The following is a 16,698-nucleotide window of genomic DNA, read 5'->3' on the forward strand; positions in this document are numbered from 1 at the left end:
AAATCTGAAAAGAGCAAAGTCAGGTTCCACTCAAAAAACTTCAGTGCTTACTTTAAACAGTGAGTGACTAAGTACAATATGTACAAAGTACTTACCAGTTCAAATCACATAGTTAAACAAAAAATACACACAAATGAAAACCACGAGCTACAAGTTTGGGGATCGAGGACCGAAACTGAGCCGATGCTGTCCAGTCGCCGTTCCTCGTGACGACTGGGAAACCAGGATGCTTTAACCTGCGGCCTGTTGGGGAGGAGCCAACCAGCAGCTGCCGGGACGAATCAACCCATCCAGCCAATCAGGCGGAGACCTGCCAGTGGCACTACCATGATCCTCTCCTGAAATGAACAGAAACACACACACCCCAAAATACCGACACACAGAACATAGTAACAAAACAAAGTATATCCAGGGCCGTAACAACGATAAATACCACAACACAAGTTTTTAAATAAAACAGCTATTGCACTTTGATTAAAATTCATTTTACCTCTATTTAGTCTCCACTGGCTTAATGTTTCTGTAAGAGCAACCTCAGGAGAGAGTTTCTGATTGGTTGGATTACAAGGCCTTTTCTCCCTCAGTCTTAGCTGCTCTTCCGTCCCTGGCCGTGATTCCCACGAAAGCTTTGGGCTTGGTTAACATGCTGTTCATATCCCCACTGGATTTGACTGATCCCTATCTACTCGACCAGAGGAAGCCACACAAAGAGACAGGCACGTGGAAACAACTGCGCACACGTTGACAAATGCTGCACAAGAGGCAGATGGAGATAACATCGAGAGAGAAATAGTCAGATTAGATGGGAAAGGGGTGTCTTGGAGTGATTGACTGATTGACCTTATGTAGGATATAAGGGGAAGAAGCCACAGAGAGAGACAGATGATCAGGAGGTAGATGGGTCAGATTTGATATGAAGAGAATGAAATAGTTTGAGTGATCCTCATCTCCACTGGGCTCATGACCATGATCGGGAGGGTCAGCAATCAATAATCCTGGCTCACATTTCCGATTCAGGTTGTCAGATTCACGTTTACATTGACAAATCGGACTTCGAACCTTGTCAGCCTCATAAAAACAAAAAGCATAAAAACATTTTCACAGTGGAAAAATACTCCATTGCTCCTTGTCACTAATGTTTACACACTATCCACTTGTTTTCACATTGGGATTCTTGATACTTTGGCTTATATCTAACACTCTAGACAGATTGTGCATGTTCTGTGATGCCCGCCTGTTGTTTGCCAAGAGTCTGTCGCTCATAAACAGATGCTGAGAGTTCCACATCTGCTCAAGCAAATGTGGATTTATGACCTTCACCAAATCCCTTTGTTGGTGGGTTGGTGTGTTTGCTTGTTTGTTTGTTTGTAGGCAAGTTTAAACAAAAACTACTCAGTTGATTTCCCAGTAACTTGGTAGAGAGATTTAGGCAAGATGATGTGGCTATATATTCTCCTCAAGGTCAATATAACTTTAACAATATACCTAAGGACAAGGCAAATGACACTGTGGGCCAGGTGAATAGGTTGTTAATTTGTTTTTATAAAATTATTAGTACTAAGTTTAGCCATTAAATGGTTGAACCCATTCAATTTAGCTGCAGATCCATTCATTATTTTTCTTTATGTATCACAGGGGAGGGGGGGTTTCAATATTATCACTATTTTCCCAGGGAATGATTAATGGATCTTGATTAAAGAAATAAGGAACATTTAGTGGATTAATATTTATGAGTCTGGAAAATTTGGTGGAGCTTGACTGAATTTAAAGGGACACTGAAACTCTGAACTCTATTGGACCCTTCGGATCAAGACCTTCATTTGTGTTTTGCATGGCTGTTCTACCGCCCTTGTGATCATCGGCACCAGTTCAAATGTGTTTTCCCTGTGTACAGTGATCCTCCCGTTTGTGTGTGTGTAGTCTGTGGGATTCTCTTTGTCTCTGTCAGTTCGTCTTGTTCCATATCGGCTGTGTGAACCTAATGTTTCCCTGTGTATTGATTATTTGGACTTTGATAGTACCTTTGCCAGTTTTTCACCTGGGACCTGTCTCCTGCAATTGGATCTACCTGCTCACACACCCTGACCTAAAATAAGTGAGTAAAAGAAGTTGCGGTTAATTTTATCCACAACTTTTCATATTAAAGGGCAAATTATTTTGAAAAAGAGGGAAATGCCTTTGCTGCCTTTTAAGCCTCTTTGCTATAACCCCCCTCAGTTCAAAATGAGTTGACGACAGAGTGAGTTTTTAAAGGTTCTGAATATGCTTTAATTGGTGCTTAATTGCAGTGTGGGCAGTGCATTCATAACATATTACCTTGCTCCTCTTGTGATTCTCGCCAGGCAGCAGCTCATGGGACGAGTGTCATCACATCTACTCTTTGATTAAGGCATTGGGAAAAACACGGACCCTGATCACATTTGGGTTCAGCTTCCAGGCTGATTTAAATGTAAATTCAGTTTTACTTTCAGCTCCTCCCATCTCGACAGTGTCTTGGTGTGGGAGAGGAACGGGCAGGGGTGGGAATTGGAGGGAAGAAGGGGATTCTGCCCAGGTAAGCACATTTACTTTGTGAGTGTTTATTCTAAACTAATTTTAATAACTGTGTGAAAGCCAATTTGGTTTAATTGAGCTCTGCTCGTCTGAACACCTGCAACTAGATTGGTGACTGACATTAGGTTATTTAGCTGCACTGGGCCTCCAAGTGCGGCTTCAACTGCTTCATAACTCTGGATTTACCTCCAAATTTCTAATATAACACCATATGCCATGTGCTTTGCAGAATATGCAATGAGCTTGGCTTGGTGTTTCGCAGAGCAGCAGTGAAATATGGCAGAGCCAGGGAATATAATACCTGGGCTAATCCATTCTACTCTCCTGTGCCTGAGTACTGTGACAAAGGTGGTTTATTGCCATTACCATCAGTGTATGATTATCAATATGAATTAGGGCATCTCACCATCAAGCAAAGCCCCAACAGGCCGTGTCAGGCCCCAAACAAACTACGTTTTCTGCTCTGTCGACTGAAACATTGAGCATTGAGATGCAGATCCTCCTGGAGCCGCCACAGCACCACGAATCTGAGAAGCGGCTGTGGGAGCAGAGACCAGCACCCACTCTGCCAGGCCGCTGTCCGGGCTGTGTACACCTGTGGCTCTTAACTTTGAGCAACAATAAACACCATATACACTCCCGTTCAGATCGACAGAATACACACCTCTTTATGTCAGAATGAATGAAACACGGCAGCGGTGTCACTTCAACAGACGATGCAGATTCCAGTCTGAATAAAGGGGAATGAGTGAGAAGTAGAAAGGTAAGAATAAAGTAGGACACGTGGTCAAAAAAAGAGTTTAATTTAATTTGTGAAAATTCTGCAGTTAATTCCATCTTAAACCACTTTTTTTGAATTTTAGATTTAATATATTTTAATCAAAATATATTAAATCATACATTTGGTCCAGATCTCACAGTCTTGAGCAAGTTAAACATTTGAATTTCTTAAAAAGCAAAGTCAGATCTTTTACTTATCTGATAAATTATTGATCTAAACTTTTCACCTCTGGCTTTTCTTTTGGAAGAGTTATGTCCTGTCGTCTCCAGCTGCTGCAACCACATGGTGACATGATGGTAACATGATGGTAACCTGATGGTAACATGATGGTAACATGATGGTAACCTGATGGTAACATGATGGTAACCTGATGGTAACCAGATGGTAACATGATGATAACATTATGGAAACCAGATGGTAACATGATGGTAACCTGATGGTAACCAGATGGTAACATGATGGTAACATGATGGAAACCTGATGGTAACATGATGGTAACATGATGGTAACATGATGGTAACATGATGGTAACCTGATGGTAACCTGATGTCAACCTGATGTAACATGATGGTAACATGATGGTAACATGATGGTAACATGATGGTAACATGATGGTAACCTGATGGTAACCTGATGGTAACCTGATGGTAACATGATGGAAACCTGATGGTAACATGATGGAAACCTGATGCTAACATGTTGGTAACATGATGGTAACATGATTGTAACATGATGGAAACCTGATGGTAACCTGATGGTAACATGATGGTCACAAGATGGTAACATGATGGTAACCTGATGGTAACCTGATTGTAACATGATGGTAACGTGATAGTAACCTGATGGTCACATGATGGTAACCTGATGGTAACCAACCCCAGACCAGATGAAACTGATTATCAACCCTCTCCTCCAACGGCAAACAAATGTAACCCACAAAGAGTCAAAGTAACATTATTGGAATAAAGCAATTCAACCCAATTACAACATTTCTAAATTGTAATCTCTGATACTAACTGATGGAAGTGTCACATAACAAATAATAATAATAAAATACTTTATACTTGCAGATGATAGTAAAAGTCTCAACAAATTTAAACAGTTCAACAAAAAGGTAATTATTATCTTTCCCATTAAGAACCAACTAAACAACAGATCCAAACTGACTGTAGTGAGCTCTTGTTTACATGCAGGATGTTGTGTCTAGTGTACAACTGTTGTCACTGCAACACATTCGTCACAACCATGATTATATTCTGTGCACATATCCTTGGTCACAGTGTGTGTGTATATGTGTGTGTATGTGTGTGTGTATCCTGCTCACTTGTCAGCCTCTTCCTCCTTCATCTTCAATCCCTGCCCACGGTCACATGGAGGTGGCATTGTTAAGTTTCAGCGACCGGCCTCCCCAATGTATAGTGTCAATGAAACCAGCCGAGTGAGTAGCATCTAATGCAAATCATGGCTTTTTTTTTTTTAAGCGGCTGGATAGATTCCACTCCACACTATTGCATTACGTTGAGCATTCCAACAAGCGGAAATGAGAATCATATCGGTGGGCTTTCAGGCTTCAGATCCTGCCAAGCAGATAAAAACACGCTTTAAAACTCGGACTGTATTTCCACATTGTGTTGGGGGCACTCCGGGGCGTTTATGTTAAGTAAAACCACTTAGAGAGACAGGGGATCCAGGAGGAATGGTTACCACTGTCACTATTCTGTAAGCCTCAGCCTGCATGAATGCTCCTTTCAGCGGGGAGGACACACCAGAGTCTTGTTCACACTTTTATGCTTCGCCGAGCTCATTGAGATGTTTGTACTGTTCTGTCACCCTCACTCAGCCGGCTTACGACAAACGCTAAGCTTTGGGTGGCGCCACATTACAGGTTTCTTTACCCTAATTAAACAAGATATTTATGAGCGGAATTGAAGTGCAGAAGTTAATGCCCCCGTTTGTTGATATTCTAGAGCAGCAGAGGCATCGTTCTCACCCCCCCTGCATGAGCATTCAGTCCCTGCAGTTAGATTTCCTCCAGCTGCGTACGAGCACCAGAAGCCTCCACGTGCACATTTTAAACAGACTGATGTCGATGCAGTGGGGTGCCGAGGATTTAAAAAAAAAAACACAATGCTGAAAATCCTCAACAAAATTGAGGTGTTTTAAAATCATACAATCTTGTAAATGGAATTTTTCTTGCTGTAGACTACACAGGGAACCATGTTCATTAGGTATCCTGCCAGGCGCTGGGGTCTGGATAAACATCCTCCACTTCCCTGTGAGAAACTTCGATGTAATTTCTCTGGTCTTAAGCACATTTTAACGCGTTGTAAAACTCACTTGTTTCCCTTGACCCTGTACCAGTTTCATAACTTTGCATTCTTTGAAGTTTCTCGTTCTTATTATCGCCTCTTTTCCTTCCCTCTTATTTCAAGTAGCAGAGCAGGTGTTTTCACTTATTTTGAAAAAAGGATGCAGACGAGGATGCGTGATAAATCTGCACTGGAACATTTTGCCATTTGAGACTTGAGGACGTGTGTGAGTAACATTTCAGCCCCTCAGATCAGCTTTAGAAGTCAGACTGGATGTAGGGTGAAATGAAATTAATCCTGTGAGCCTATAACAGGGGTGGGGGCAATAAGTGGAGTCAAAGAGATGTAGAATGAGTAATGGGTTTTAGGGTTTAACAAAGAAGCAAAGTCTCAAGTGTGGCCCCTCCCTCTACTTTTATACCTGGTAGCTGCATAATGGACGCCAGTATTTAGAGACCAACAGGAGCAAATTATATCACGTCCATGGTTCAAAGTGTGGGATTTCAACCATAGACCTAGATTTGATCTTTCTATGATCGTTTCCTTTCTGTCCCCTGGATAAATTGACCGGAAATGTCCTGCACACTGAGCACTGTGTGAGCAGCGAAAATGAATCTGGACAGCTGTAAAGCCACAGACAGTTGCATTGTGCCGCGTCAGCAAAGAATGCGATCTGGGAGAAAGGCCATTGAAAAGCCCTCCGTCAGTCCCTTTCAGTGACAGAACCACACCTTTGCGGACAGAGACCTGGCTCCCGGCACCTGACCACCACTGCAACAGTATCGGATTATGCTGAGGTGACATTCATTCCATAAGAAGATGGACAGGTGAGGGGAATATGAATGGATGAATACATTCATAAGTTTGAGGTTTTCCAAATTCGAGAAATGTAATCAACAATAATGTTTTTTCCTTCTTTATATATATATAGTTATATATTTTGAATGTGTAATCCTCGCTAAGAAAGTTCTGTCTTCCAAGAGTTCAATTCATAATTGATGGTATAAATGTGATTTCATGAAAATCTTATTTTTTACAATTCCTGAAATATTACTTGCTCAAATATATAAATTAATATGTGGTAGAAAGATGAGGGAAACACTACAATGACCGGTTCTGAATTTGATTCTCCACTTGGCTTAGAATATGACGTACTATGTTTTAAGAAAAACATATTTTTACAAAACCAAGACATGTCTAAACTTCAATGGCTCTAATTTAGAGGTCTACACCCACCAAGGCCCCAGCGGTCTCCTTATATTCAATCAAGCAGCGCCAGAGTGCACACAGTCATAGAAATCATTTTTTCATCAAGACCCTTGAATTATTCGTGGGAAATTGTTCAATTCTACGATGAATCACATACAACAAACTTTACAGAGATCTCTCGGCTTTTGTTCCATTGTTCTTCAAGGTTTTTCGTGGAAATCAGTATTTTAATAGAAAAGAAATAAAGGTTCCAAAGCCCGAAGTTTAAAGCAAAAGGGAAGAATGTGAACACAGCATGGTATTGTGTTACTGGGAATCAAAACACGACACAGTGCAACGAATGTGACATCACAGAACAAGGGAGTGTTGCTCGTATTAGGGTCCAGGAAGTGAAATAGGTCTGACAGATGCTGCCGGCCTGCAGGGATACGCACTGTGCAAACACTGACCTTCTCTGGCTCGGTGGAAATCAAGAGAAATAGAAAAACAGCAGCAAACTGTGACAGATGATTCAATATTCCGATTTTCAACAGTGCATCTCTCTTAAATCTATATGCAGTCTTATACATATAGTTTCTTTAGATAATACTGAGGCCTTGAAAATTAACCAAGGCGTAATAAACTTGCCTGAAGTTTTTCGAGGGCTTTCAAGGGCTTGCATAACAAACACAATTCAAGGCCACAGCCACACTAAGACAATGTCAGTTCTTCACCATGTCTACTTGATCATACACACCCAATGAAAGGAACTTAATAAAGGGACTGCTGCAGCGATTAGTGCATTCAGCTTTTTACATTTCCTTCTTTCGCAATTACATACGGTTGCCTCGGGCTGTGTGATAAGATGAATCTGGCTCCTGGCTTAGCCAATCCCAGAGTGAAGAATTAGGGGCAGTGACATCATCAGAGTTGTAGAAATGACTGAAAACGACTGAATTGACTTTGTTACGATCCCGTTGTACCAGAGGTTAATTGTGATTTGCTTAAGAGAAGGAGTTCTAAATGAGAGTGAAGAGCTTTGTGTATCACCAAAGAAGCTGTGCAATTTCCATGGTGCTTTTAAATCCTTGCAACAATATGTAAATATAAAACTCCTTCACTTGTTCTCTCATGAGGTTTTAAATCAACAAATTTGTAGACAGCCTGTGAAAGTTTGTCCGTCGTAATCCTCGGATTATTATTCATGACTTCAAAGCGTCAACACACGTTTTTGATGTAGATAAATCTCAACATTAAAAAAGTGTGCTACACAACGCTTTCAGTTTATGGGAAATGATGTTCGACATGAATGACTGGGAGTGAGTCGGGGCCACTGGCCTCTGACGTGCGGCCTCTCATCCTGACGGGCGTGAGCAGCGCCACCGGGGTTTGTCGACTACAAACGGCGACGGATCTCTAATTGGCTCACTGCTGTCTGTCCTGATTTACAAGTGTATCAGAGCCGCTCTCTCACGCCATGCACATTATAAACAATTGGACATGGCTCTTGTCCTCAGCTTGCTCACAATAACTTCCTGACTCTGGTCCTGGTGTGTGTGTGTGTGTGGGTGTTTGTGTGTGAGAGAGAGAGAGAGAGAGAGAGAGAGAGAGAGAGAGAGAGAGAGAGAGAGAGGGAGATAATCATTACATACTAGGCATACAAAAAAAGTATTTGTTGTTGTAAAACAAGTCACATCTGTCTTTTTGTGCGACAGAGATTTTCATACACAAACATCAAAGACCTTTGAGAATAAGATGAACTTTGATTTTTACTCACTGGTTGAAAACCCAAATATTAAAGGATGTACACATGAATAAATTAGTAATTACAATTCAGTGAGGATATATATATATATTTATAATTAATCAGTCAATTAATTAATCAGTCCTACTCTTTGGTGTGCTGCTTTTTTCACTGTTAAACATCAAAGCCTCGGTGACTCACATGTACCGTGACATAAAGTAATAACACACAGACATTTCTGTCGACTCAGCACACACACCCACTGAGGCAGTGAGAAAAAGGGGGAAAAAAAGTTGAGTGCAACAGATTAAAAAAAAAAAAATCATCCTGCGCCCAGTCGGGGAGAGGGGAAGTTTTCCATTTTATTTTTCATTTTCATTATCTGTCTGGTGAAAGTATAAATGCCAGGAGGATTAGAGAAATTACATGGACTCTCGCCTTTCCTGGCCTGGTGCTTATCCTCCTCTCCGCTTATCTCTCTCTCACTCTCCTTTTCTTTTTTTCCTCTCATCCGTTGCTCTGTTACCTTCTTCGCCATGCTCTCTCCATTAACCGCCTCTCCTACTCCACTGTCCTTTTCTCTCTTTGCCCGTCTCTATCAATCTCTCAACGTCGCAGCTGCTCTGTCACCTCCTTCACCTTTGCTCCCCTTGTGATATGCTCCTCTTTCTAATTCTCCCCCCCACCCCATCTCTGTATGGAGGTGGCCATTCCGCTGCTCCTGCTCTGGTTCTGTGAACCTGTTGCTCTCACGGATCAGCATGACCGGGCCTGGTCCCATGGGTCCCAGCGGCCGGTGCCAGTTCTCAGCTAGTACCTCAAGGAGGGCCCCTCCTAATCCTTGAGATCTATTACAGATAGCCGGGCCAACACAGGCGACAGAGATTAGAGAGGGCAGATACTGACTGTATTGATTGGCCCTCTTATATCCCGAGGCCAGCCCATCAGCTCGCTCATGCAAAAGCACGCAGTAATGAAATTCAGTGAGTGCGTTGGCGCCAGCAGCACAAAATGCATAAAGACTGGACCGAGCTGAGGAAAACTGTTAGTCCGCCGGGGGCAGGGGATGTAGTGCCTAATGGTGCACCACTTTAAGTGGAGCTTAGCATCCCTGCGTCACCTCCCGAAATATGTGCTGGCTCACAGTGGCTCAAATGTGCTGAAAGGGAAAAAAACACTTTGTGTTTGTTCGCAAAGGTGATTTATTTTTTGGGGTTTAATGTAATGTCACAGAGTTGTTTCCGTGAAGCGTTTGTTAGGGATCTTTCCTTGGCAGTCACAATTAGGCTTGAAGCAGCAGCCAAAAAACAAAAAACACCTGGACCACTCACTTTGCAGTCTATTACTGGAGGTTACAAGGCAAATTACTTCTGAGCTCGGGTCCAAAAAATGATATGTGCCAATTCTTTTTTTCATTTTTGGGAATTAGATATATGCTGGAACTGCCAGGGGCTCATTCGGGCCGGTACTTTAAAATTAGGATGAGTATGAAACACCAATCAAACAGCTACTTCATTTAAATAAAGACTGATGTTCTCTAATCTGGTGTGTTGTTGAAAAGCAGGTTGTTAATGTGGGGATCAGTTCAATGTTTGAATTGCTGATAATGACAGGAATGACAGCTCTGAGGTTGGGAACATACAGTGAACATACACCTGTACTGGCTTCATGTAAGAGGCGATGAATGTCCAAAATAGCATCCATTATATGGACAAATGGCATGTTCCGGGCACAGGGCCTGAATAAAAGCACTAATGTTCACGCAAGTAATATTACACTGTCGACTTACAATTCAGAAAGTCTCTCGTCTTGTAGCCATCATCCTGCTGTAATAATACACCTCTGATCATTGTGTGAAAATAATCCAATCTTAAATCATGTTCTTTTTTCCACCAGGAAACAGTTAAGATCTGGTTTCTACTCCAGTGTGATTCATCTGCCCAAAAAATGACCCTATTATGTCCATTTATTATCCGTTATTATTATTATGAATAATAATGATGATATTCATTAAGCAGATGCAACAAGACAAGTTACACTTCTCAATACCTGAGTAAAGAGAACATTTACAGCAGTGATACATGTACACAGATGGATACTAATCTATAACTCATAACAGCCACAGGTGAATCGGACGCATCTTATGCACTCATGGTTGTAGATCAAAGCGAACTACATGCATAGATGTGTGTGTGTGTGTGTGTGTGAGTGTGTGTGTGTGTGTGTGTGTGTGTGTGTGTGACTTTTGGTTGTTCGACGATGGAGTTGTGTTCAATAGGTGACGGTTAAACCAGCAGAGACGTTCTACAGCCCCTCTAGGTGCATGATTCTATAAGAGGGTTACTTGTGAGTATGGCTCAGTATATTTGGAGAGTCCATTTTTTTCATTTGCTTTTTGAACAGAAAAGTAGAACAGAACTGACAGTCGGACCCCCGAGAACAAATACATGTTCAATATTCAAATTGCCCACAATTTCTGCCATCTGTCGGCTGTTCTCTCTCTTTTTTCTAACAGTTTCTGTTTCCCTCTCTATCTTGCCTTCTTGCACTTCATATCTCAGGCCCGACCATGAGCGACAGCACATAGAAAACATGTGACGGTTATTCTTCACCAAAAGATATCTGTTTTCTATTTTAAAGGCTTAGTGCATCTGTCCCTGGTTAGACCTCCCTCCTCCTCCCTCTCCTCCTCCTCCTTGCTTATAGAGCCACAGCCCCCCCTCTCCCCTGGGTTTAGCTTGATGCAATTGATTGCCAACAGCACGCTACAGCTACAAGGCCTCTGCTAATCACACTATTGATCCTGTAATTCCACCCATTTGAAACTCTTTACCTCGGTGGGCGGTATCAATGAATAAAGTCCAAGTCTCCTTTTCTCTCCTTGTTCGCAGAGGCACCTGGCGTCTCTGGGGAGGTGATTGAGACCTGCGCGACTCCTCCACATCACAGCCCCGCGCTCTCTTTAGTATTCCGCCGCCGCACGCTCGGGAAAGCCTTAAACGTTGAGAACAAACACCAATGGCTGATCGACCCCCCTTCCCTTTCTCGACTGCATATTTGAGGAACCGCGGTGTTGTGTTGTGCTAGGTTGTGTTTTCTTTTTTTTTGCTGCACGGTTAAAGATTGTCACATCAGTGCGAAAGAGCTGAGGTGCAAGAGAGGAGAAGCGTAAGAATGTGAACTCTCATGGAATATCAATAGGCGGTGTAATGGCCTGGTTTTTGGAGGTGGCGGAGAAGGCTTCAGTCGGTCGCGTGTCATTCCGGAAGTCAGACGTGTCGAACAAAAACACAAACACACGTCTCATTGTACCCAACAGTTATCTCGTGATTATACACCGTCCCCATGTAGTGAGTTAGTCTGTCATCTTGTCAGCGAATTAAATTAACACCGACACACCTCCTTGACAATAATTATGCTTTACTACGACAGGCGCAGACTCAGCAATGCGTGCCCTCCTGAGAAAAAAACAGGTTGGAATTTACGACTTCGCTCTGCGTGTGCACTCGCCGCAATAACGCAGATGATGCGTTGCAGCTAATGGTGGGTTTAATATTTCTGCATCATATTATTGACCCTTTTACTGTAGATCGGATAAGCTTAAAGTCTCGGAGTCATAACGTTATGTCTTGTATGCCGTTTAATTAGTCATTCTGCATTAAGGGGGGGGGGGGGGATACCAAATCACTTCTTCTTGTTTACATATTGTCCTTGAGCAGCTGTAGGTCTGAGAGCAGGATGAGAAGGACAAGACGAGGAGGTGAGGGAGTGTGGGAAAAAGAGAGTAGGAGAGGAGCTTTAGGAGGAGAGAAAAGGTAGATAGAGAGCTGAGGATTATAGAAATAGGAATAACAGGCAGGAAATAAAAGGAGGAACAGGATTCACGTGGAGTGTGGTTTCTGAATGGATTTATGTGGAAACAGAATGTATCTGATAGATTTGGGAGAGTTGAATAATGGTTCTGTGAATACATAGGTGAGCTCTCTGGAATGTTGACGCCAGATAAAAGTCTTACATGAAATGAGCTAAAGTATTGTGGTCAGAGAAGAACCGATGAAATGGTGTCATTTGGAGTGAGATAGAAGAGAATCTGTCGAAGCAGAAATATGTTTACTTTTCCTACTTTAAAAGTCGGAGCCTAAAAGACATAGAAGACAAATAATTGCTTGGAGGTTTTTAAAAAGAGCTGCGCTGGCATAAATATGACAGATGACGGTGTGTTACATGACCAATTTCTTAACTTCTTAAAGTATGTTCTCGTTTGCACCAAATATAAAACCAGTATAGCCTAAATCAGTTGGGAACTCCTTGGGCCTTCTAGGATTTTAGATAAGGTTGAATATGTCAGCACTTTTATTTAATAATTTTCTTTTCTAATTTCATTTCCTAACCCAAATTTTCTTCAAAATTGACAGGGTTTCTTTCCTAAAACCATTAAAATAGAGTAATCCGATAATATTTGTCTCACTCATTGGCTTCTACCTCATAGCAGTGATAGCTAACCCTAACCCTAACCCTAACCTGAATCCCCCATATACTTGTTGTCTGTTTAAAAGGTGAATGGTTTTTTAACAAGATTTTGTTTATAATGGTTGGGACCAGAAATCACGACCGAAAGGCTCATGGCAAAGTCATAGGACAGTGATATGATCTTTAACTGTCGGTAGTTTGTGGCAGGTTGTCTCAAAACAATGGAAACTACAGTTGACAAGCACATGTAAAGAGAGATGATTTTTAGGGTTTAATGTTGAAATTAACTTGCCCGAAGGTCTGTAATGGATTTAACATGACAATTGTAACAACAAGGAATCTGAAAAAATCCTTTAACCGATATGTATAATCAAGGACTGGACAGACAATCGGACTGCAGTCTCACACTCATCGTTTCACAGTTGAGTTGAGGCCAACGAAGTGTAGCATGTCACTATTGACAAAAGGTTTAAGCGTTTGCATCTTGATGTTGTTGCTACACTGCTTTGCATTAGCTGTAACCTCGTCAGCGTTTGCAATCAGTTTCCAATGGAGCAAAGGGAATTGTTGTTCTTGTGTGGCCTAAGGAAACAAGATAGAGGCACTGGTGGATTTTCTTGTACCATTGGTCAGCTGTGTTTCCACTGTCTTTATGCTAAGCTAAGGTACGCAGCTACTGGTAGTTGCTCCATATTTACTGGATTTAATTAGAAGGCTGTCAATCTACTGAGCCAAATCTTGTATAGAAAGTAAACAAGCGTATTATCCAAAATGAAAAACTCAGCTTGTCAAACACGAGTGAGTGAACACAAAATGTCGGTAATAATATCTAATTACATTACATGTCATTTAGCTGACGCTTTTATCCAAAGCGACTTACATTTTTAGAACACTCATCATTTTTTTTATGAGGGGCCATCTAGGTGTTCAGTATCTTGCCAAGGACACTTAAGCATGCAGATGGGATAGAGTGGGATTCGAACCGGCAACCTTCTTGTTGCAGAGCACCCGCTCTATCCCCTAGGCCACGCTCTCCAATTACATCGGACAAGCCAGTCTAGTTGAAACAGAATTATGAGATGTGCCATAGATACTTTAGGTAATAATTTTACTATTCAACCTTGTTTTGTGCTTTTGAAGACTGATTGTCTGACCAATCATAACTTACCTTGACTGTCAAGCTTTGACTTTCACAGACCTGCATTGAGTTCCACAGATTGGAAGATGGCTAAAAGTGCAAACATGAGAACTAGTGGGAATCATAATGACTAGAATCTCGAACAAAGGGGGGGGAATAAACAAAGCACTAACTGTCCAAGGGTAAAAGGATCTGGATTCTTTGTCAATGTGGTCAATCTGCTCCTCATATTTTGGCATTTAGCCTCTTCAGGTGACAGCCTGGCAGTGTGGTCGCACCTGTTTTCCAAGGTCAGGGAAGTTTCAACCTTATTAAAACGGATCTATGCTAAACCAAGTGGAACGGCTCCTTCTGTTTTCAGCCAATGTGATTTGGGAAAGATTGAAATTCCGTGACACTAGGTGCTTAGAATTGTATACCGAGCCTTCAGCAGACTTTTCATCTATTCAGCTATTATTAGCTTCAGAAACGCTCATGGACCAGTGGACGATGAGGGGCCGCCATTGTTCAGCCCCTAACACTGTGGTTCATGTGCCCATTCCTTTTCATTATGTTCTAAAGCGATAAAACCCCTCAACAAACCATAACTGCCCATCCCTTCATTTGGCCTCATCATTATCAAAAGTAGTGATTGTGCTGCTGTGCCCCCCCCCCCCCCTTTCTTACCCTCCACTCATCTTTTTCTGTTATAAGAGGCTCTTCGTGCGTTCAGCTATTGGCCATTAAAGTTGTCCCAAAGCAATAAGCCTTTGTCTGTGTGACCAAACAGTTGATGGTTGATAAGCGTAATCCTGGCCTGTGTTTTAGTCCCCTGAATGGCGCTGTGTGGGCTGCAAGGCCCTTCACAAAGCAGTTAGCACTAAATTGCTCGCTCTTGCTTGCCTTTTGTCTCTGGATTTGTGAAGCACTTTGAGCTGCTTTGCAGTTCTGAGGGCAGTGGCCCTCTGTGGGATGGAGTTTACTAAGGCCTGGGTTTTGTAGCTCAACTGACCACACACAATCAGGATGTGGCCCAGTTCCATTTGTTTACTGCAAAAGTTGAATTACTTTATGGTCGTACTGCGTTAGATCTTTTAAAATGAAGTTTGATTGGAGGCAGAGAGGAATGAATCATGTAAATACTTTACAGCTATCAAGATGTTTTCATAATTTCCATGAAGCCTTCGTTTTCAGCTACCAAGCCATTGAATTGATAAACTGACTGAAGTGTATCCTCTCTGCTGTAAGTGTATTGTTTAAACGGTTTATTCAGGTTTATAGAGCAAAAGGCCTTGTGGTCTTCAAAGTCATCTTTATTTCTTTTGGATTTGAGGAAAACATGTTTTTCTGTCATTGTGTTTATCCTGGCAAGACTCTGGTCGCCAACATCCAACTAGCTTTAGCCACAATCCCATTAATCGCATTAGCACTCAAAGGAGAAGCAGCCAAGTTGGATTAATTGGCCTGCACTATGCAAAACAGGCGCAGTGTAACAGGAAGTCAATACCAGGGACTGCTGATGACTGATTAGAAAAACATTTCACTTCCCTCTCAAAGTTTAGAAAGAAATAATCTCACGTTGAGTATTCTCTTCTGCGTTTCTTTCCTGCAGACACTTTTGTCTCAGCCAGAATCGACTCTGTATTTGACAATGGCGGAAATGCAAATGCCCTGTTTTGTCTCTGTCTAAGATGTCAAAGGATGTCAACATTCTCCAGCATCACTCACTTCCCATTTGTGCCGACTTGAGCCAAGCTAATACATCCTGTATTTCCCCTTGGGGCTCCCATACATCAGCCCCTGTCCCACGGGAGTGGTTCAGGAAGGAGGGATCATTTATTATTTAAATGTCTAAAGGGGTGGGGTGAGGTAGGGATTCTCATAAGGCTTTTTTTTTGTGCGTGCAGTGAATCCTCAGAAAGACATTTGGGTTAATGTGGCCTTCACAGATCCACCAGACAGAGAAGCCCACTGTGGAATATGGGAAATTATCCGTGGCCATGGATCCGGACAAAGCAGTGATCACTCTTACATTGTGAGATATGGCTCCTTTTTTGACATTTTCACCATTTTCTCCAGCCAATAATTCATGGATTTGAATGGATTACCATGGATCTTGTGAGAAAAAAAAATCTGTCATATTTATGGAACTGATATCTATGCAATCTATTTTGCAATTTGGTGCGATTTGATTGGGTTTAAAAGGACTGTTGGGCAGAGGGTTCAACTGAAAACCATAACGTCATTCTGATTTATCCCAATTCCGCAGATCCTCTTATATCAAACAAATCACATCTACAATCAAACATTATACAAATGACATAGACATGCATAGTCCATGCACTGCAGCACTACACTGTCACCTGTGGACAAACAGTCCGTTGTGTGATCAACGAGCTCATGTTGGAAATCACCGCCACAGCCCGTGCAATACAAAAGCACCTCATACATCTGGGATATGCCTGCAATAACAGAGTGCTATGAATAATGTACAGTGTACAGTATACAATAAATAAGCAATGAGTTTCTTTTGACC

This window comes from Platichthys flesus, chromosome 2, assembly GCF_949316205.1.
Source record: "Platichthys flesus chromosome 2, fPlaFle2.1, whole genome shotgun sequence".
Classification (NCBI taxonomy): domain Eukaryota; kingdom Metazoa; phylum Chordata; class Actinopteri; order Pleuronectiformes; family Pleuronectidae; genus Platichthys; species Platichthys flesus.